Source organism: Python bivittatus, unplaced genomic scaffold (assembly GCF_059951505.1).
Source record: "Python bivittatus isolate LINGU-HERP-01145 unplaced genomic scaffold, Pbiv_v1 ctg000350_np1212, whole genome shotgun sequence".
In the NCBI taxonomy this organism is placed as follows: domain Eukaryota; kingdom Metazoa; phylum Chordata; class Lepidosauria; order Squamata; family Pythonidae; genus Python; species Python bivittatus.
The window spans coordinates 515,330-537,243 of record NW_028277074.1 but is presented as its reverse complement, the minus strand read 5'-3'; the positions used below and the strand labels follow the sequence as shown (position 1 = coordinate 537,243).

The following is a 21,914-nucleotide window of genomic DNA, read 5'->3' as shown; positions in this document are numbered from 1 at the left end:
ATTTTGAGATTAGCTGTTTCAAAAATTTAGAGCAGCATCTGAGGGCTTGGAAAGGGACATGTATCTAGTAATTTAAAAGAGGCTTGATTTTTTGTTTTGCTACTTGGTTTTTACAAGAAATTAAATTTTTTACTTCAGAAAAGCCTGATTTTAAACAATGACTGGCACAGTTTTATCCATAGCAGAAAGAATACATCAAAATAAGAGGGCACTATTATTTGTTTATTTAAAACATTTTATCCTACTTTCCTACAAACAAAAACAATTTAAAAGACTAAAATATAGTTAAGCTCTGTTAAAACTAAGTTTCCAGATATATACAATATACATTTAAAAAAAGCAAACTCTGGAATTCAGAATCAATTAGAAAACAGATTAAATAAAAGAAGCAAAAGCAGGGGGGAAAGTCAGATCTATACATCGTCCCTGAAAATTAGGGGTAAAGGGGACAGAAAATCTAAAAAAGTAACAACTCTATTCTTTGTAATAGATGTGATTGATTATTGGTGCTTTTATGCTGCTTCAGTCAATAGAATCTAAGCAGCTTTCAAAGCTAACATATAATAATAATATAAAAAATAAATAACATCAAAATATATAATCAATTATAAATATTCAGTAATAATAATGGTCAGGGCTTCAACTCCTCAATGCCTAAAAGCCCTTCAAAACAGCTTTGTAAGCATTAACAAGCTTTCTGAATGTCAATACTGAGGACATAGACCTTATTTTGGTGTCTTATTCCACAGAAGAGGAGTTCTTGCAGAGAATTCTTGTCTGCCCCTCCCTCTGCTACTTGTAAGATGTAGGGGCTCTCTGCTGGCACACGTAGCTTCTACTTAGAGCAAAAGGTCTCACAGATTTGGGGAATTTTCTCAAAATATCCAAGTAAACATGATGCGAGTACCTGAGAAAAGACATTGAAAAAAAATTAGAGTGTCTCAAGACCCACTTGCCTGAAAAGAAGACAAGGACAACAAAGACAAAGATAAACTAGACTGATCAAGAGCGAGGTTGTGCAGTGCTTTAGATCCCAAGTCAGAAAGGTGGCTTTGGAGCATGTGAAACTGCAGATACAGAATATGCCTGAAACTCCTTAAAACAGCCTCAGCAAAACCAGGACTGTAAATCTTTGCGCAAATTATATGGCATCATGGGAACAAAGGAGATCCTCATCATTTTCTTCTTAGCTCCACTTTGATTTGAAAAACTCTATCTTTTCATGCATAAATTGGGTATATTATTTACAAGGTGTCGTAAATATTTATAGTACTAATATAATCTACTAACCATAGTTATTAATAAAGGACTCTCCCATTCATTTGTATGCAAACAAAGTTTATTATTTGGGGAACTTCAATAATCAGTTGTCATTTTATTACAAATGTGTTCAGTCATCCCAGCATTATTAACAAGAATTGTCACTCTTCCTTTTTGACTTAAATTAGGAGGAAAGTATAGTACTACAAACTCTTTAACATATGGGAGTACAGAAGTCCATCTTAAGATGGAAAACAAAGCAGAAAGTATGAAAGTATATTTTGTATAGAATCACAGAGTTGAAAAGGCAATTCGGATCATCAAATCCAACCCTTCTCTCTGAATTGGAATCCAAATTAAAGAATCCCTGACAGATGGTTGATAAAGTTCTATCCAGGTGGCTGCTGTTCGTTTTGTCCTGTTCCATAGCTGTTGTTATTCCACTTCTGTGGATTTACTAGTTCTGTTGCTCTACAAAAAATCATTAGTTCTACATACTCTTCTATGTGCTTCTGCTGCATTTATCACAGTTCTCTGATTATGTTATTAGTTAATTCCTGATAAGAAATTAATCTCAACTAATGGAGGATCACTTGGCAAAGAATGGACTGCACATGTTTGTCCCAATCTTCACTTTTTCAGCCAGAGATCAAAGAATAACTGTACTCATATTTGCAGCAGTAAGATAGCTTGGATAGAGGAGAGGGCAGATCTGTGCACATAGAGCCCTGTTTTCTATCCAGCCCTCCATGTGTTTAGCCGAAAACCTGAACAGAATAATACCAATACTGGTATGTAAACATCTGTTAGGAAGTTGACTGTATAGGGTCAGAAAGCACCAGAAAGTATAAGTTGGGGGGGGGGGATATTTTTACCGTGGTAGGAACTATCACTTATCACCTCATCCTGCTTCCTAGCTCCTGGGCTTTTGCACAGATAGCTCCATAGTTGCATTTTTCTACTATTTTAAATTGAGTGAAGGAGTGCCTTTTTGATAGCTTTGCATTCCCCACCTCACCCAAGGCAAGCATTCTGATTGTTTAAAAAGCAGTAAACTCGAAACCAAATAGTCCATGAATGGAGGGTGGGAACTGGTTTTTTGTGGATCTACTATTCAGCAGAAGGGTGCCCCCATTGCCCCTGTGTGGTGATCTCTGTGCTTTGAAGCCAGTGGTAGTGAGGACAACTGTAGGTTGGCTTTAAACTAACCCTCAGAGAATGAAAACAGTGATAGGATGGGGGATACCATAGAGACCCTTTGCATTCACACTCTTTTGTTCGGTTCAAGGGTAAAGGAAGTTCTGTGCAAAACCTGGCTGTATCCAGTTTCTTCCACAGAAATGTTTATCTGTATGTGTACTAAAAATAAGTAAAATAATAATGGTGCTATTTCTGTGGTGCCCTGGAGAATTTGGTTTCTCAATTTAACTTTCTTAATTTTGGTAAGGTAAAAATAACAATATCATCATAAAAAATCCCATTATTGTGAACAGTACCTGCAATCCCCCCCCCCCAAGCTACAAAAATACTTCCCCCTTAATTAATTGCTTCTTTACTGCTGCTGTTCTGTGCTGCTGATCATGTAAAGAATCCTACACATATGCAAATAAATCCAGATAAAGTCTTGGCAAACATGTAGGTGGTAATGCATAGATCCACCCTCCCATGTATACATTCCTTGCTGTGTTGTGTTGCAATCTTAGGACTAATCATTTCCAGTACAGTTTTTATTAGAGGAGCAATGTGTTCATTTTATGCCTTTTTTATGAGTTTTGGAAGGGGTTATTTGTATCACAAGTACAGCATATATTTTGAACATATACCTGTGTAAGTTCTGAGAACAGAGTTCAGGACCTAATGTTGAGCCATTGCAGGCATGGCAGAAGAAACATGTGGAGGCAGTCCGTTTATAGAGATAAGTAACAGTAGATTTCCTTTAATCTTAACATGCATGCCCAGCAGACAAACACATAGCAGTCACATTCCATATGAGGCATTCTCCTTATGGCTTGCCCTAGATATTGCAGTATCCATGAGACTTCACATCTGGTTCCCATCTAAAACACCTACACAGTGAGAAGAATTAAGAACGGAGTCATGTAACCTAATTCGAGGAGTACACATTTTGTACAGTGATGACTCACTGCCTTAATCTGATGTCTGTATTAATCCCTTTTGTTTGTTTTGACAGCACCATCTGTCAAAACAGTTACTAGAACTTTTAAAACAAGTAAATCAAACTTTTTTTTTTTACAACCTCACTGAGAAAATGGGAGTATTTACATATGGTGGGAAATGCTCTCTCTATGTGTATGTGTGTGTGTGGTGTGTATATTGAGTAGTTGTCAATCGGCTCTCAGATGAACATGAATACAGGTAGCCCTCACTTAATGACCATTCATTTAGTGACGGTTCAAAGTTACGACAGCGCTAAAAAGTGACTTACGACTGGTGCCTGAAGTTATGACTGTTGCAGTGCTCCCCCAGTCAAGTGATTGCAATCCAGGTGCTTGGCAACCAGCTCGCACTTACGACAGTTGCTGTGTCCCAGGGTCACATGATCACCATTTGCGACCTTCCTCGCTAGCTTCCAGCAAGCAAAATCAATGGGGAATTGCATGATTCACTTAAGAAACACTACAAAAAAGGTAGTAAAATTGGGTCTGGTCATGTGATGATTCGCTTAATGCTGCATCATTTAGTGACCTAAGTTCTGGTCCCAATTGTGGTTGTTAAGTGAGGACTACCTGTATGTGTGTGTGTAGATGGATGGATGGATGGATGGATGGATGGATGGATGGATGGATGGATAGATGGACAGGCAGACAGACAGACAGACAGATACATATGAATCCATTCAACAGGTAGTATAATTCATAGCATTCCAGCATTTACTTATAGGCCAAAATATGTGTATTGTTTTACAGCAATGACAAAATAAAGGGATTGACTCATGGTACAGTAAAAGCAAATGAAACCTTTTTGTTTCAAAACAAGTACTAGTTGCTGAGAATGGTAAAACAAAGAAATGCTAACTAGATGATATATGTAGGAATAATGAAGTTTAAAAGGCTGTAGAACCTACTAATGCCTGGAGATCATATCTTCTAATCAAGAACTCCCTTGACATCTGACCCTAGTAGGAAATTGTAGGATCCCTAAGATGAGGTTATACCTAGCCTTGCCTAAGCACAGAGGATTTTAGGATTTAAGTAGCCCTGAAACAAGTAGTTACAGCCTTTATCATGAATAGGTCAACTGATGGGATAGGATTGTAGATTAGAAAAGCTAGAATGACATGTAGAATAACAGAAGGCACTGGGGGCAGAACATTGTGTATGAAGTATGTAGGGCTAGCTAGGCTTATGGGCTCACAATACCATAATATCTTCAGTTTCAGGATAAAATCTCTCTGGTCATGTTGTGGTAGAGATCCAAATTATATAATGGCCCATCATGCTTATTATTATTATAGAATTGTCTTCTATAACAATTCTGTTTATAGCTTTGTTTCCTAAGCCCTGGTTCCTATGAAAACAACTCAAAAACTAAATAAAATTATCTTGCACATCAGATCAGTATTTAATTTAATTTATTAATTTATTAAATGTATGTCACCAGACTCCCAGCAAACTCTGGGCAGTTTTACAAATTATTAAAATATTTAGAAACAAGTAACAAGTATTGGCCAATATTGTGGAGGTACCTAAGGCAGAACTATTATTCAGTCCAGCTTCCCAGACTTGTGGGTTGCTTTCAACATAGGTTAAATAACATGCTCTATTAATCTAAAATTCTTGCATGCATTCAGTACAACTCCAGTACTATGATCTTTTAACAGGCCCAGAACCATATATCTGAAAATAGAGATAGACTTCCAAACCAAATCTTTACCCACAATCCTGTAATTAGAAAAGGTACACACGCATGTGCGTGTGCATGCATGCACACATGCATCCACACTCACACATATCTTTCTGGAGGGATTTACATTGTAAGAGGAATCTTATCATGGGAATGTGTCTTATGAACCCAGTAAACCTATCAAATCAAATCAGATCAGATCAGATCAGATCTTTATTACAGTCATAGACCAGCATAGCTAATAAGCCTAGGATTTAAAAAAAACAAGTTGCTTGCTGTTCATCAACCACCATAATCCTGGCCTTTCTCTGAAGGCAACACTATACAAGTATAGGATTTCGCCCGTAATTCTGGATTTATGTCATGATAGAACCATTGTTTTGAGCCATCAGTTCTCAAATGATACGGGAAGAGAATGTTAGAGGAAGACATTCTTCAAAATATGTTTTTATTTTATTCCTTGTGTTATACTTAAGAAAACTGAAAATTACTATCAGATAAAACTAAACTACATGTAAGGAGCAATGCACAATTTTCTCTTACAAAAACAAAGAAAGAAACAAGGAACATGAAAACGTGACTCAGAGTGACGCTGTTGGTATTTTTCTTCTTGGGAAAGGTAGCAAGTTCAAAGGAATGGAATAATAAAACAATGTCACAAATAGAGAGGAGAGCAACTACTTCATCCCCTTCATCCTAATGTTGAACAACAATTTGTCTTACAGGTTAGAGTCCTGAATTATGGAGAGGGGTGAACATGCATTCAAGAAAAAATGAACATGCCTCAGCACATTCAGACCTCCTGCTAAATATGAGAACAGCAGGGAGAGAATAAGTTAGCCCTATCTATTACCAAGTATGAAGCCTTCCATGTGTTCATCTGAACACATGAGTAGACTGCATTGTAAACCTAACTAGTTAAAAAGACTGTTACGTATTCTGTTTTCCAGATGGGATTTCTTCCACCAGGCTGGGTTTCCATAAATGGATGCTGCTGAATGTAAATGATATTTCTATTATATGATATTTATTTATATTTACATCTAGACTGAGCAAAAGAATGGACCTTGAATTTTAGCATTATCTTTAATAGATATTACTCCTCATCAGTTTTCAAGGGAACATCAAGTCTCATAGCTTCAGATTTCCGCAGTGTCTACATCTTTTTCAGGCTTTGCTACAGGTCTATTGTTTACTCTGTTCTTCTCTGACTCAGTTAACACAATTCTTAGGAAAATGGGAGAAAGGAACCTAGCTGAGTCACCTAATTGCTGACCTTCCAGGATATGTCTGCACAAGATCTGGCTGAACCAATGTTGTATCTTAAGCAATTCACTAACAGGGTCACTGGATTATGACATCTCTGAAAAAGCATTTAAATGACCCTATATGCCAAAATAATATGTTTCACTTCCAATATGATCCCTGAATGCTAAGTTTCTTAACAATCCTACATCTAGACAATATATGAGTCTGAACATCTAAGATGATTTTAATGTAAGAGATATTTTGGCACATTCAACCAAGATCAACCATTTTTTATTTTACTTTAGCAGTGTGCAGCTATTGCCTCCATGTTGCTGAATAACACTCTGCCTTGGCCATGTCTGCCAAACAAGAACAATATGTCCCATGAAAAAGATTATCTCTTTCCAGTGCCAGCTATGTCAGTCTCTTCATACCCTGGTGCCAGGCAGTTCTGGATGGATAAAAGGAACTGTTTCTGAAAATGTTTTGTTACTTTTGATGCAGTATTCTCAACCAAAAAACAGCTGCCAAGAATCACTTCAGTTTCCAGACACAAAATTCCTGCATCTTCTAGAATAATTTTAAGATTTGTTTTGGTTCCCAACTAAAGTGAAAAAGTATCCCGTGCATTTTCTGACAATCGGTTGAACTCAGTGGGCCATTAAAACGTTCAGCAGAATACACTTTCAAGGTAAGCAGCGCAGCATGTATTCAACAACAGATATGCCTTATTAAAGCTTTGCACACTAATGTTATCTCTGTGGCTGAAATAAAGAAAAAGCCAAGCCAAGCCAAGCCATGAATGATAGATAGGCTAGATGCAAAATAGAAAACAAACAAACAAACAAACAAAAATAAACAATGGACAGATAAACAAAAACCTCTTGGCCTGAACTTTAGCTTGTGCTTCAAATCGAACCCCAGACCAGTCCTTTGAGGTACAACTGTATATCACTATCACTTTGTCTTCTACAATTATGGCACAGTCAAACTGCTCCTGAAAATAGAGGAACCATATGGGAAGCATAGATCGGGCCATAAGACTGCTTTTGTCCTACTGGAAAATTAGAAAAGTAGGTGCATTTCTGTGTATTGATAGAATGTTTACTGATGGTGGGGAAATGGATGGAGAAATGTTAAGACATGCAAATATTGATAGAAAGGATACCATGTGGTCTGTTGCAAGGAATATTTGTCAGAAGAAAATGGTTGTGTCTAAGCATGTGCGTCGACCCACTTTGTTGTGAAAGTGAGATTTGAGGACATCAGGAAAATGTAAACGTAAGTTGCATGTAATGAAAATGGGATATTTAAGTACTGAGTGTGGTTCAAGGAGAGATAGGGTCAAGAATAAATGGAGATTGAATGAATGTGCATTTAATTCAAAAGTGAATGACCAATTAAAAGTCCATTGAGGTGGTTTGACCATATAATGAGAATATATGAAGACTGAATTGCAAAAAAAATACATGAAGGAAGAGTGAATGAGTTCAGAGGAGACAAAAGATAGATAAAGTCATGGCTGGCTGGAATAGATGAAATCCTCAGAAAGAAAGAGGTGAGAAGTTTAAACAACATATGTAATGGAAGCAAGTACGGTTAGTAAGGCCAGAAAGGTATGGGGAGATACACGGAATGGTGTAGTTATAAACTGGATATGTTTAATTGTCCTTTTCATTTCTTTTATATTCTGCCTTTAATTTCTTTTGCTCATTTATTTCTTTTTCTTTTTCTGTACTCTGCATGTACTTATGCCAAGAAACACTAGCCTGATGGATATGTAAATATGTATGTTAGGTCAGAGTCTCTAGGGCTTTTATTATGCTATTGCTCTATTTTATTCATGGAATAAAAGGGAAATAATTGTACTACTCTGTTCTGGCCTGGTCAGAATCTACTTGGAAAACTGTACCTAGTTTGGGACATGACAGTTCAAAAAGGACAGTGACAAATGGGAACAAGTTCATGGTTGGGCTACTAAGATGATAAAGCATCTAGAAACCAAGCCTTATAAGGAATGATTAAAACATTTGGGTAGGTTTAGCCTACAAAAAAGAATACCGAGGAAAGATATGATAGCTGTCTTAAAATATATGAAGGATTGTCACAGAGGAGGAGAAGTGGAATTATTTTCTATTGCTCCAAAGGTCAGTAGCAGAACCAATAGGTTAAAAGTTCAAGGAGGTTCAGGCTAAACATCTGGAGGAACTCCCTGACTCTATGAATTATCAGCCATTGGAAAATGCTGCCACATGAAGTGGTTAAGTCCTACTTCACCAAATGTCTTCAAACAGAGGCTGAATGGTAATCATAGTACAATTTGCACTAAAGAGGGAGTTGGATGAAATGATCTCTAAGGTCATTTCCAATTCTTTAATTCCATGGATTTTATAGCAGATACAGACATTGTGCTTTTCCATTTGTAAACCCCCTCCCCTCATTTCTTCTCTATCTTCTACCTCTATTAAGGAAGGAAAGATCCCTCCATAATTATTTTTAATGGGTAGTACTAAGGCTGTGGTCTAACTTAGTGAGCTAATATTATCAATATACAATATACTTAAGTCTCAGAGTCCACTTCAGGAATAAGGATGTGAAACAGCAGATTCTGTAATCGGCTGAAAGTGTGAAGCATCTGGGTTGGTTCTGAATATTTGCCAAGTCAGCACAGCAGGGTAAGTCATTGATTTCAGAGACCCTGAGCTGGAAAATGATCATTTGGCCCAGACACTTCAGAATATCAGTTGACTTTCCCCCACTGAATAGCCACATGCAGTGTATGTATGCGTGTGCGTGTGTGTATATGTGTGTGTGTGTGTGTATTTCTAATATGATATGTATGTATGTGCATGTGTATGTGTATATACAGTATACACAACAGGACAGGAATTGCTTTCTACAACAGGAAGCCAGTGTAAATGTATATTTTCTACATACATTGTAACATTATACAGATTGAGAAAAAATAGAGGAAACAACATGGTGAACATGATTTGCACTTTAAGCAGCATAATTTCACACAAGGAGAGTACATTCCTTGATTTACTGCTACACACACACACATGCACGTGTGCATGCACACATGGACACGCACATACACTCATTTGTGAGTCATGTCTCTAACTGAGGCTCTTAGTGTTTGAGGTTCTGCCTTGCCAAGAACAGTGGTTTTTAAAAGCTCTCTAGAGAGCATTAGGCATAAAAGGTTGAGCAACCCATGCCTAGTCATGCTTCTCATTAAATGCATTTTTTAAAATGGGTCATTTGAAAAACAAAGCAACTCTGTTTGTTGGAGAAATCACCACTTGGAGGTCATCATAGATACAGGAATTTTTAAATTGCTTTTGTTTGTTTATGGGAATGAAGCAGTTTAGGAAGCATATTATAAACATTTAACCAACAGTAGTGGCTATGCAAAAGCCTGTCTACATTTTGAATTATTATTAAAAAATTGTAATAACCTTTTAAGAAATGTGGATTAAGTTATGAGATCACAGGCTGTTTAATGGGATTCTGTATCCTCAGCCTTTAGGGCTGCTTATTTGGGTAGTTCTTCAGTGTACTGTGGCTAACACAGATTTGCTGACTTCGGTTAAGATTGTCCCCTATTATACCAGTAGAGAAAAATAAATTTTGGAACCAAGTTTCTTTTCCTCCAGAGATTTATGCCAAAATGAGGACACAAATTAATAGAGGAAGCAACCTTCCACTCACCTCCTGGTTCCAGCTACAATTTCCATCAGCATAATCCTGTACATTCAATTACCAGGAATGATGGGAATTGTCAACTCCAAAAATTTAGAGGTATGAAGTTAAAAACAAAACAAAACTGAAAGATCCTTCAAAAAATACATTTCAAACTGATTATATGAGATGTATTCCTGAAGCCAACAAAGGATATGTTTCAGTAAGAGAGAGCAATTTGAAGCTCCCTGAAACCCTCAACCTGTCTTTTCTGTAGTCCTATGAGGTCAAATGCCCCACATAATTAGTTTAATCAGTTTAAAATCATTTAGGTAGTTAGCAAACACACAAACAAATGTCTTCCTACAAGCTAAGAGGAAAAACTGAAAACCCTGTCTCTGCCCACCCATTTCTCATTATTATAAGTCCTGTAGTATCACTCTTTCAAAATACATTAAGTACAGCTCACGACCACCAAATCTTGCCATTCTTTGTTTTACAGTCTTGGTATACTGTATATGCTTTGCTTCATTGGTCTCCCAAATAAACCAAGATTGAGTCAAAGCAACATGTGCATAGTGATATAATGCAAAATCCACCCTTACATATTTGTATCCTGATGCATGATGCTGATAACTTCATCATGTCACATGTTTTGTCACTTGCCCTTCTTGCCCCTCCCCCCCCATTACTCAACTTAGTTTTCCTAGTCTTTGTCTTCTCTATTTTATCCCCATTCTCTATAAATCCTACAGGGCTTTTCAAATTATCAAAGTGTGTTCAAACCAAGCTTACCTCTAGCTGACTACTTCCAAACAGTTTGGTTGACAATAGTAGAAGTGGTTGGTTGCTGCATCCTTCTGGGGTGTTTTTCACCTTTTCAGTGTGTTCTACAGATCTGGAATTCCCTGGTGGTCTCCTGTCCAGGTTCTGTACTAATGAGGTCCAATGCTGCTTATTTCTGAGCCCTGACAAGGTGAGGCAGGTAGTGCTGATATAAAACTTTTATTCCTGCTCAAAGTTCTATTCAATTTATATATTTAACCTTTGTTATCATTGATTGTATTCCCTCTGTCAGAGGCACAAAATCTTGCCTGTCTCTTGTTCTCCATGCTCCGTGAAACTGGTAGTGGAGAGGTGAATAAAGGAATGGCATGATCGTCTATTCATATCTCATTAGCATATGATGTAATTTATGATATTAATATAATTAAAATAGATTCCTCTTCAAATTTCATACAAATGATATCTAGAGGTTGCGGGAGAAACAAAATACAAAGGAATTTATTTATTTATTTATTTATTTATTTATTTATTTATTTATTTATAAGATTTGTATGGCCATCCACCTTAGGGTATAACTCTGGGCAGCTCACAAGAATAATAAACTACAAACCATAAAAACTAAAACTAAAACCAAGAACTAAAAAAACCCAGTGAAAGAAGATGAAGGAAGGATTTTGCTAGGCTTCATTTCCGCTATGGTAAAGACTGAAATTTGAAGCTGCAAGTTTCAGAAGGACTGAGATGTCCATGTTATTGGCAAAAGTATGCTTCCAAGCTGGCTGTCAATAAAGACTAGTGTCAGCATTTCGCATGCCTGAAACCCAGCTGACTGTCTGACATTCCATTTCTATACAAGAATGCCTGCAGGAGAACCACATGACATGTTTGGTATTTAGCAAGCCACCTAGCGAACATTACATAAAGGACACAGAATTTAACTTGCAGGCTTTCACTGCACCTTGTTGAAGAGATCCTCATAGCTGTTCTGAGCCCAAGAAATATGATTTCTTTAACACGTGCAATGTGTTAAACAGAACAAAATCACCATCACCATCATCTTCATTTATTGATTAATCCAATTAAAAACAAAAACAAAAAAACAAAAATGGTGGCATTGCTTACCAAAATATATCCAAGACTGTTGTTAAAATAATAAATATTTAAAAAAAAACAGATTATATGCTAACAATATTAAGAACATATCCTTAATATTCAGATTAGCAGTTGGATTGTATTAGGATGCACAAGATGGGTAGAATAAGTGAATACCACTGCATGCTGTAGAAAGTGAGTCAGTTCTAGATTTGGAGCAAAGAAACCAGGGTTCAGGTCCTTGCTCAGCCATGAGGTTTGCTGATAGTATTCCACTGGATTGGATGTCCTCATTTTATTCAGTTTTATTAGTGACTTTGTGATGGTTTGCACTAATATGGAGCTGTTGTGCCTTGAATTAGGCATCAAGCTATCAGCTAAGACAAAAAGTTTGCAGATACGAAAATTAAGCATAAACCAATTTATTAATGATGCAATGCAGCCTCAATATTCGGCAAAGATGTGCTATAATAAGACAAAGGAATCTATTTAACAGAACATAGAGACATAATGCTGATGTCAGAATATTTGGGGAAAAAATCATAATTTTTTATAAGCATCTTGAAATGAAAAGGCAGCAGCTAGGACTTTCATCTCAAATCTCTCAAATCTGAGTTTACAAATCAAATACATCATTTAGGGGTTAAATAAACATGCTAATCTTTTAAACGGAATCACTGACTTTTTAACATTGTTAGAGTTAATTCTCTCCAGTTGCTTGTGACTGTCAGGACCTGTTGAGCTAACTATTCCCAATCTGTACCTTATTGTTCATTGCCCCAAACAAGTTAATAAGAAAGAGCTATTCATTTTAACTAGTACTGCATATGATATCTCCATTAAAAGGTACCTTATTCTGGCTTCTTCTACAGACATGCACTAGATAGAGTACCTCTGGCAGATGGAAGACATTTAGAGTGTGTTGCACCCAGTATTTTCCAACTGCATTTGCTACCTGTTGGCTTCTGAGCTCAGTTCAAAGAGCTGAGACGAGGTCACCTAAAACACCCTGCTTGCATCAATTTAAGATTTACAAACTGATAAAAAATCCCTCCTCAATATCCTGTTATTGATAGGCATAGTGAATAATATCTTCTCAGTATTACCCTTATTTGTGGAATTTCATCTTCTAGGGTTGGGAATTTTTTGCTAATTTTCAGGCAAGTCTACTAGACTTACTAAATTTAGGACTGACCTTAACAAAGATGGGTTTTTCGGTATTCATGCTGAGATTTTATTTTACTATTTTTATCTGGCTAATTTGAAAGTATGATTTGTTTGTATTATTGTGCTTGGTCACCATTTTATATTTATATAATGTGCTTGTTTTATGTTACTTGGTTTTTTTTTTCTGGTTTATTGTTTGTTTGTTTGTTTTTCTGTTGTATGCTGCCCAGACTCACATTGTTTGAGTTGGGTGACCTTATAAATCTAGTAAGTAAATAGATAAATAAATTTCACTTTATATTTTTAGAGTTTTTAATTTTGATGGTTAATAATATTGCTGCTTTTTAATTTTGTTTTGTTTTAACATTTGATCCATTTAGCAAGCCACTTTGAAAAAAAAAACAATATTGAAAAGTGGCCTAGTATTATCAGTAATAAATAATTATGTGTAATCAATAAATAATTAAAATACTGTTTTCAAATCAGTTACATAACTTAGAAGAAATGCAAATTCTAAGTTCAGAATCCTGAACTACCCAACTACTGTGTCTTATGTCTTATAAATAACAGAGTTCACAAGACAGCTGCCAGACAAGGAAATCATTCCATTATTGAATAACTAAACCAGTGCTAGATACATAAATAATTGATAATTAATATAAATCTCCTGATCACCCAACATATATTTAATAAATCATAAAATTGATATATATGCATATAAGAAATTGTATTATAAGCATCTACCAAACTGACAAAGTGGAAGATGCAGGATAAAAAAGATGCTGTAGATTAGTTTATATATATATATATATATATATATATATATATATATATATACACCTCAAACCACTGCTATCTGCCAGATTCATTGACCTCAGAAAAATTGCTCCTCTACCAAAGTTTCCCTTGAAAGAACAAAACTGGATTCTTTGCCAATGGAAGTATAGCTATTGTTTGTTTTTCCTCTTGTTAAATGTCAGGGTCCTTATGCCAATGTTCTTGCTCTTATTCCTGATAAAAATGGTAGGTTTTTGTCAGAGATAACCATGAATTAAAATGACTTTTACATCATTATACTAATAAATATATATATATATTTTAATATTATTTTTTTAAAAAAACTTTTTTTAATATTAGGACATTTAAATCATTAAGTATTTTATCCAGGATTAAATACTGTTTCAAAAATTGCATTACGCAGGAATAGTTTTTGAAGAATGGGAGATTAGTTGACATTGGATGGCTGCAACCCTGTTAAATTTATTGGGTAGTGCCCAATACCCAATAAATGTATTTCCTGTTGGTTTGCCTGAATATGTTTCTCCTAATATTTATATAGATGATTATAAAACACAGTGCCACTTTTAAGAATCTCTCTATGTCACACTGATATTCTCTTTAAAGTCTGAGTAAACAACAGGTTTGAGCAAACAATGTAGGAGATATTCCGTGCCATCTGGCTAATTATTTGATTGTTGACATCTGTCAATCCAGAATAATTTCCAAAATGAGTAGCTTAATTAATGTATGGAAATTTTTTTTCATCATTTAATGTGATTTAAATACATTTCAGATACTGTGGGCAAACATAACTTACATTACCTATGATACATGACACCACATACTGAGATGTTTCATTGATGCATGGTAGACACAAATGAATTGCCCATTTTGTGAATGTTCAAAATATAATAGGAAAATATATAATTAAATCATCACTTAGAATCTGTAGGCTTCAAACCCTTTATTTTGTATTTGCAAGTGTCAGGCCCAGCTACAATTGCTACAAATAGTTGTCAGAATTTACTGCCATTATGATGGAGTGTGGGGACACAAGTGAAATTGAAGTACGTGCCTTAAAACAGACATTATACTTTTAGACACAAATAAATCTTCAAAGCAAAATAGTTATACCACACTGACATCCATGACAACCTTATCAATTTTGTATCCTCTTACAATCCACTCCCTGGATCCACTTCTGGAAAGCTTCATTCATTCTTCTGCTTTTCTGGCATTCTAATGTGCTACAAGGGAAGGTGCTGAACCACCTAAACGAAAAGGGGAAAAACATATTAACAATTTATGTAAAATTCCCTGGTTGGGGGAGGAGTGAGGAAGACTATAGAAATCAGTGATTAGCAGCTAAGAAAGATCCTTGTGATCAGCTCATATCCATTGCCCAAATTACAGCATCTTGTTGGAATTGAGAGATCTAACAGATTAAAAGAACACTTACTCTATCTAGTCTCTTGTTCTGAGTGGATGTGTGATAATATTTTGGAATGTTCTACATTAGCTAGCAGACCTGACTTATTTATTTTATGTAAATAAATAGTGAATTAAATCTTGTACTTCCACTTTAATGCTGAGCATCAGTCCTGTGCATTTAGAAAATTGCATTATTATTCCTTACAAACACCCCTTCCCTTTGTACAAAACTCCTGTAGCATATCTGTCTAAAATATGGACAGAATGTTCCTGGAGGGGCTTACAAAGTTGTAAGTATTTTAAAACAACAATAGATTTTAAATAAAATCCTTATAACATCATCTGTGAAATCGGGCAGACTTCATCCCTTCCTAAGAGTCTAGTTTGTCTGCAGATTTTATTCCACTGTCCTGAAAAAAACACCAAAGATATGGGATTATGGGAAAACAAGACTTCATTCTTCTGAATCTCACTCTGTATCCAGGATTCAGATTAGATTGGACTAGCACCAAAGCAACCCAGATTTGAGCAGCATGTTTCTGGAACTTTGGATCAGGCCCCCTAATCAGAGAAGATGATCTTCACTCACCACTTGTATAATATTGCAGACAGTAACTATTTGCAACTCAAACAACTATATATTGATATAGGAGAAATAACAGAGGAAGGGAATGAAAGAAGAGATAAGATTAAGTAGGATCTTTCCTCCCCTTCTTTCCTCTGTCTTTTTCCCCTTTATCTCAGATTTCAGAATCAAAGGCCCATGGGACAAAGTCCTGTGGTCTTTTTTCTAGGGTTATTTTTAAATAATCACAGTGATAACTTTCTATTATATGTTAAATGGCTTTGAATCCTCTGAAAATATTCTGGCTACCTTCATCTTTTTTTTTTTCCTTGCTATCATTTTAAACCAGTCTATTCTCCATATGTTGCATGTTCAGAACCATTGGCCTCTGAAAAAAATCATCACCATTTTCATTCATTTTCATTCATATTCATATTCCGATGTGGTAGAGATACAGTCCCTATTAATTTCCATGAACATTTGTATGGGAATTGCTCCATAGAAACTATTCCATATCAGTTTTCCCTTATCAATTATATTAAACCAACAAAAATGGATGCAGTACTTGATCATTTAACTGGACTGTTGTAATAGGGTAGAAACTTCTGTTTCTTTATAAAGCCTTTATTTTACTTAGCGTATACATTTCAAAAAAACTTTTCATGACATAATTTTGAATCTATGTCACATTAGAATTAGAAAACAACATGTACATGTCATATATAGGTGATGTACGCTTGTACATTCTGCTCAGTATGCTAAAAGTGTTTAAATATATTTTCCTCTACTATTTAGAAAACATGCGTTTTGAAAGTTACACAAACCATATATTTATCAGTGTAATAATATAGATCTGAAAACTATAATATTGTTTTCACACCATAATGTTATTGGATGCAGTAACCATGCAAAGAGCTATAGTTTAGCAGCCCAATAGACATCAAATGGTTTGTAGCATTTTGTGACTGTTAAGAGATAAACAAAACTTAGCTGGCATTTTTCTCCAAGGGTGGGAAGGCAAAAATACATAGCTAGCTGCAAAGCTGATACATTAGCTTAGCTTACATATAAAAACCCTTAACTGGCATTCTTTTTTGCATTTAGGCACTTGTAACAGACACTGGACTCTTTCTGCATTCTTTCTTGGTAATCATAGTTCAGAGATGCCTTGCTAACAGTTTTTAGCAGAGATGTCCTTAGGACACAGCTTTTCACTCATCCTCGCTCTATTCTGGAGGCAGCCTGAATTTGTTCGTAGCTGTTCCAATTTTCAGTAGTATTTTCTCTCTTCTCCAAACACATTTCTTGCTGTTTAAACAATATCTGGCACCTCCTTCACCATCTTGGTGATTATGCAATCAGGGGTCGCATCTGCCAAAATCCTATTGGTTAGTTGAGGCTATTGTAGCCATGCTCTTCCTCCTCTCCAGTCACTTAGCACTGCCATTCATGGCCATTGTGGCTTATATACACTAGACATCAATAGTAACAAGATGTCACGCTTAAGTTCATACCATGTGGAGGTTGTGTCAGCTTCTGTTCACTGACCAGGGCAACCAAAACATATGCATATAACTGAATATCCTTCTTGGAAACTTGCTGACATCTTCAAACTGATGATGTAAGTTGAGTAGAAATAACTTACCAGGAAAGTACTTAACCTCCCTTGTCTGAACTGTTTATCTTTTTAAAGAGAGTGACTAACAGTTCTTGTGCAATATTTATTCTACATAGTTTTAAAATAACATTTCCTTCAGCATTCACATGTTGCAATGACTACTTTCAGGCAATGGTAAACAGAAATTGATAAAAACACTGAAAAATGAGGGTATTTTCTGAAATTTGTTGGGCCCAAATGAAAACTTTGTGTGCTATCAAAAAAGTCAGAGAGGAATCCTAAGTGCCACTACAAAGTGGCACAGCACACCCAGGATGAAAAGATGTGTTGAATGCCATTCTTCAAGACATAGTTTGAACACAGTGTCTAAAGCCACTTCAACTTCTAATGCTAAATTGCTTGGAAAAGTTCCCCCTGTTTTTCTGAGCCTCAGTAGAATAAAAGTGCTTAAGGCCTCTTTGAGAAAGCTTGCCTGTCTAATTTCCAAGGCAATTAAGATACTTAAATGACCATTTAAAAAAATATTTTATTTACATATTTTGCCTATCTGTCTCTCTGTCTGAATTATCTTGGGGTTTATATGAAGAGATAAGCAATGTTGGTTTATATAACACTACAACAAATCTGGTATAGTCCCATTTATTTATTTGGTTGCTTGCTGCCTTCAGGTTTGTCTTGACTTCTGGTGACTGCCTGGACAGGTCCCTACAGTTTTTCTTGGCAACATTTTCAGCAGCAGTTTGTAATTGTCTTCTTCCCAGGGGCTGAGAGAGAATGACTGGCCCCAACTGGCTTCATGACCAAGGCAGGACTCGAGCTCAGTCTCCTGGTTTCTGGCCTGATGCCTTTAACCCTACAGCAAACTGTCTCTTTGTATAGACCTTGGTACATCTTTATTATAATGGGGGGAGGGAGTGGTTTGTTAATTTGGTTAGATAAATGAGCATGAGCTATAAATGGCTACTAATCATAGGATCAGGATCTGAAACAGCACACTAGTTTTGAATCCCCTCACCTTAGATCTTACCTTATTGAGTGTTCTTTACAAGGTGACAATGCCAGAGCCTTCCTGAGATACATTTTACAATTAAAACAAAGAAATCTGTGCCATAATTGGTAAAAATTGGTGATGTTGTTAGTTTATTTAAATAGTATATTGTAGCACAATGCTTAAATGTCCTTAGAATGTTTGTCAGAAGAGGAGAGTGGAAGACACCTAAATCTAGATGGCTGTATGTACTTATTTATTTATTTATTTATTTATTTATTTATTTATTTTTTATCAATCAAATTTGTCACCACCCATCTCTTTGAAACGACTCTGAGCGGCTTACAACAGAGATAAAATTAATTAAAATGCAATATAAAAACAGTCCTAAAAATAAATAGTTTCCAAGAAAGATGGAGAGTTGGCGAGTAATTCCAGGGAGCGTCGTCAGGGAGCTAACCACCCCCAAGGGTGGTTAAACACCAGTTACTGTTAGCTCTCCTGTGTCTTGTTTTTACTTCTTTGGGTTACTCTTTTCTTGGGCTTTCATCTTAGTGAAGTATTAGTGAGGAAATAATTAAGGACTCCCCCTGCCAAATTCCCCAAATCTCTTGTTACTTCTCCCTGTATGCTGGGTCAGGCTGTCTTATATTCCTCTTAATAGTTCCAGTTTATTTAGCAGGATGCAATACCCCACAGTGGACAATCACTACCAATCAGGACGCACATTACACAATCAGCAGCTATTCAGGGAATGGACGTTTTTCTTCCTTCACAACTTAGTGGACAATTCTAGACCAGTTTTCTGGTCATTCCTTTCTTCCTCCTATTGACTTCCCTGGCAAAATCCTATTAGCTATCCTGTTTGGCAACTCAGTGAACAGGACAAACAGCATTCACTGCATGGGACTGAGTAAATAGCTGACCTGATTCATGCACTACACTAAGCAATAAATCATGGTTTAGTAACCACAATTGCTGGGTTCAGACAATATGACAAGCCAAAACAAAACTAACAATATTATGGCATATCACAATATGAACTAACCACTATCTGTCCATTCTATTATCCAAGTTTGTTATGAGAATAATATACATGACACTAATCTGAATTCCTTATGGGAAAGGTAGAATAAAATATAATAAATAAAATATGGTATCTTAAACTTAAGAGAAAAAAAAATGTTCAGTTGGTATACTGACCTAAACTTAGAGACAAAGCTAAAATGGGGTGGACTAAATAATGAAAAATAATAAAACATTTTCAAACGTTTATTTGTACTTCGTAGATTTCCAGATATATACATCCAGCTAAGAAGATATCTGGATACAGTGGAAGAGAAGAGGGAGGGGAATTTTGTTTTAACCTATCACAGTGAATTGAAGGTCTTCCTTATTTGGTTTTAAAATATATTGGATTTAAGGTGAAAGTTAGGACAGTTTTCTTCAACTTAGTGCCCTCCTGACATATTGGATTACAATTCCTATTACCAAAACTGGAGTGGAGTAAAGAAAGTACAGGATTTAAGCTGCTTAGTTAAAGTTTAGATGTTCTTTTTGGACAGAGGGAACAGACATTTTAATACCACTGTTATGAACTTCCAGTAAAATCAAAACCATTAATACCAATACAGAAACTGTGACTGTTTACCTTTAGTCCTGCATTAAGCAACGATGTGCTTTTCATTATTAGCATCCAGATTTTCCAATGTGTGTGTGTGTATGTGTATACATACAAACATACATACACAACTCTTTCTCTCTCTCTCTTGATGGCTTTCCATCTATTGTAAAGGTAGCTGGGAGGCTAACATTTCCTCTCTCTCCCTCTCCCTCTCCCTCTCCTCCTCCCTCTCTCTCCACACACATATGCACATACATGCAGTACATACATACATATTAAGAACTAGAAAATGAACATTCAGATGGTGAAGAGTGAGGGAGACTTTTTAGTACTCAGTGCAGATAAAGCATAGTAGAGTTTCTTCAGCTTTTTACCGAATGGTTTAGACCAGAGTTGTCCAAACTTGGCCACTTTAAGATGAGTGGACTTCAACTCCCAGAATTCCCCAGCCAAACACTGGTTTAGACAATATGTAAATCCATTCATTTGGAGCTGAACAAAAAAAAAAAAAAAAAGATGGGGGAGGAAAGATAAATTGTATTACTGTACTGACAATTGCCCAAAACATTTTTGCATAATTTCTCATACTCAACCCCCCCCCCAAAAAGAAATTCTTTGAAATGCTTTTTACAATTTCTCTGTCTATAAAAATAATGGAGGATTTTCAATTATCTGTTCACAGTTGCAGTGGACATTATATAGATACTTGCCTCTCCTGAGGAAAAGGCACCAGTTACAATTAATGTTGGAGAGGGCTGAGCATGCAGATGAACTTCAGAGTCATACCAGTCACAGAAAATTTTCTAAATATGCATCAGTCTATTCCTTATGTGGCAGATAAAATAATAAATCAATGTTGTAACTGTCTTTCAAGTTAAAGATGTTAATGTTATTTTGAATTCTATTCACAAATTGCAGAATATTTTAGGAATACTGGTTATATCAAGTACAGGAATTAGCCAAGATAATTATACTGAGAGATTGGAAAAGTACTATTGCCCTGGATAGCAAAGACTGGTTTCAAGAACTATATAATTGATCAATTTTTGAAAAGAACTATTAATGTAAAAATGAAATAATACCTCCCTTTGGCACAGATTTCATAACACTTAGAATTTAAATTATGTCAATTTAGTATGTTAATTCCTTAGAGGGGATTGTTTATTCATTTTATTTTATTTTTATTTATTGTATTGGAATTACAGTTTCATAACTAACTGATTTGTTAAATATTATTGTTTCTCTCTTAATTTGTTTTACATATTGCTTTCCCTGTGTTCCTTTTTCATAAATTGTAATTTCCTACTTTAACTTACAAGCAAATGTTCACAGATCTACAAAATTCTTTATAAAATAATATCTCTACATTTTATTTTATTTATTAAAAAAATGACTCTCAGCAGTTTACATCATTAAAGAAACCCCCCAAAATGTATTAAAAACCTAAAATCAAGGTAAAACATAAATCTGCAATAACACAGTAGGCATGGTAGTGACTGATATGAGCACTGATGACCACAAAATATTTAAATTTTTCCCTAGCATATTTCTTTCTACATATATCCATTATCTGTAGAGTCAAGTAATACAGAAACAAGTCAGGGTGAAGAAAAAGACCTGGGAAAACTCTTACTCCATGTATCTCTTTTGTTTTTAAAATAGGATGACCAACCCCTGCTTTGCATGGCATTTACTTATATATATATATATATATATATATATATATATATATATATATATATATAGGCTGCCCATCTCCAGTGGACTCTGGGCAGTGCACAAAATGAAAAGAGACATAGAAACAACT

At 35.6% G+C, this 21,914-nt stretch overlaps 2 long non-coding RNA genes across 3 annotated transcripts in view; both read right to left on the bottom strand.

Moving 5' to 3' along the window:
• Nucleotides 1-201: 201 nt before the first annotated feature.
• On the bottom strand, nt 202-11,106 carry LOC148215104 (uncharacterized). Its single transcript, XR_015796737.1, has 2 exons — nt 10,852-11,106; nt 202-907 (listed from the first exon to the last, which is right to left on the bottom strand). It is a non-coding gene; the product is annotated as an uncharacterized LOC148215104 (long non-coding RNA).
• Nucleotides 11,107-14,835: 3,729 nt separating this feature from the next.
• The window catches only part of LOC148215103 (uncharacterized), a 41,379-nt gene continuing 34,300 nt past the window's right edge, over nt 14,836-21,914 (bottom strand). For both annotated transcript variants that reach the window (XR_015796735.1, XR_015796736.1), the window contains exons 2-3: nt 20,482-20,599; nt 14,836-15,152 (exon numbers count right to left, since the gene is read on the bottom strand). This is a non-coding gene — a long non-coding RNA (uncharacterized LOC148215103). The remainder of the gene's footprint in view (nt 15,153-20,481; nt 20,600-21,914) is intronic.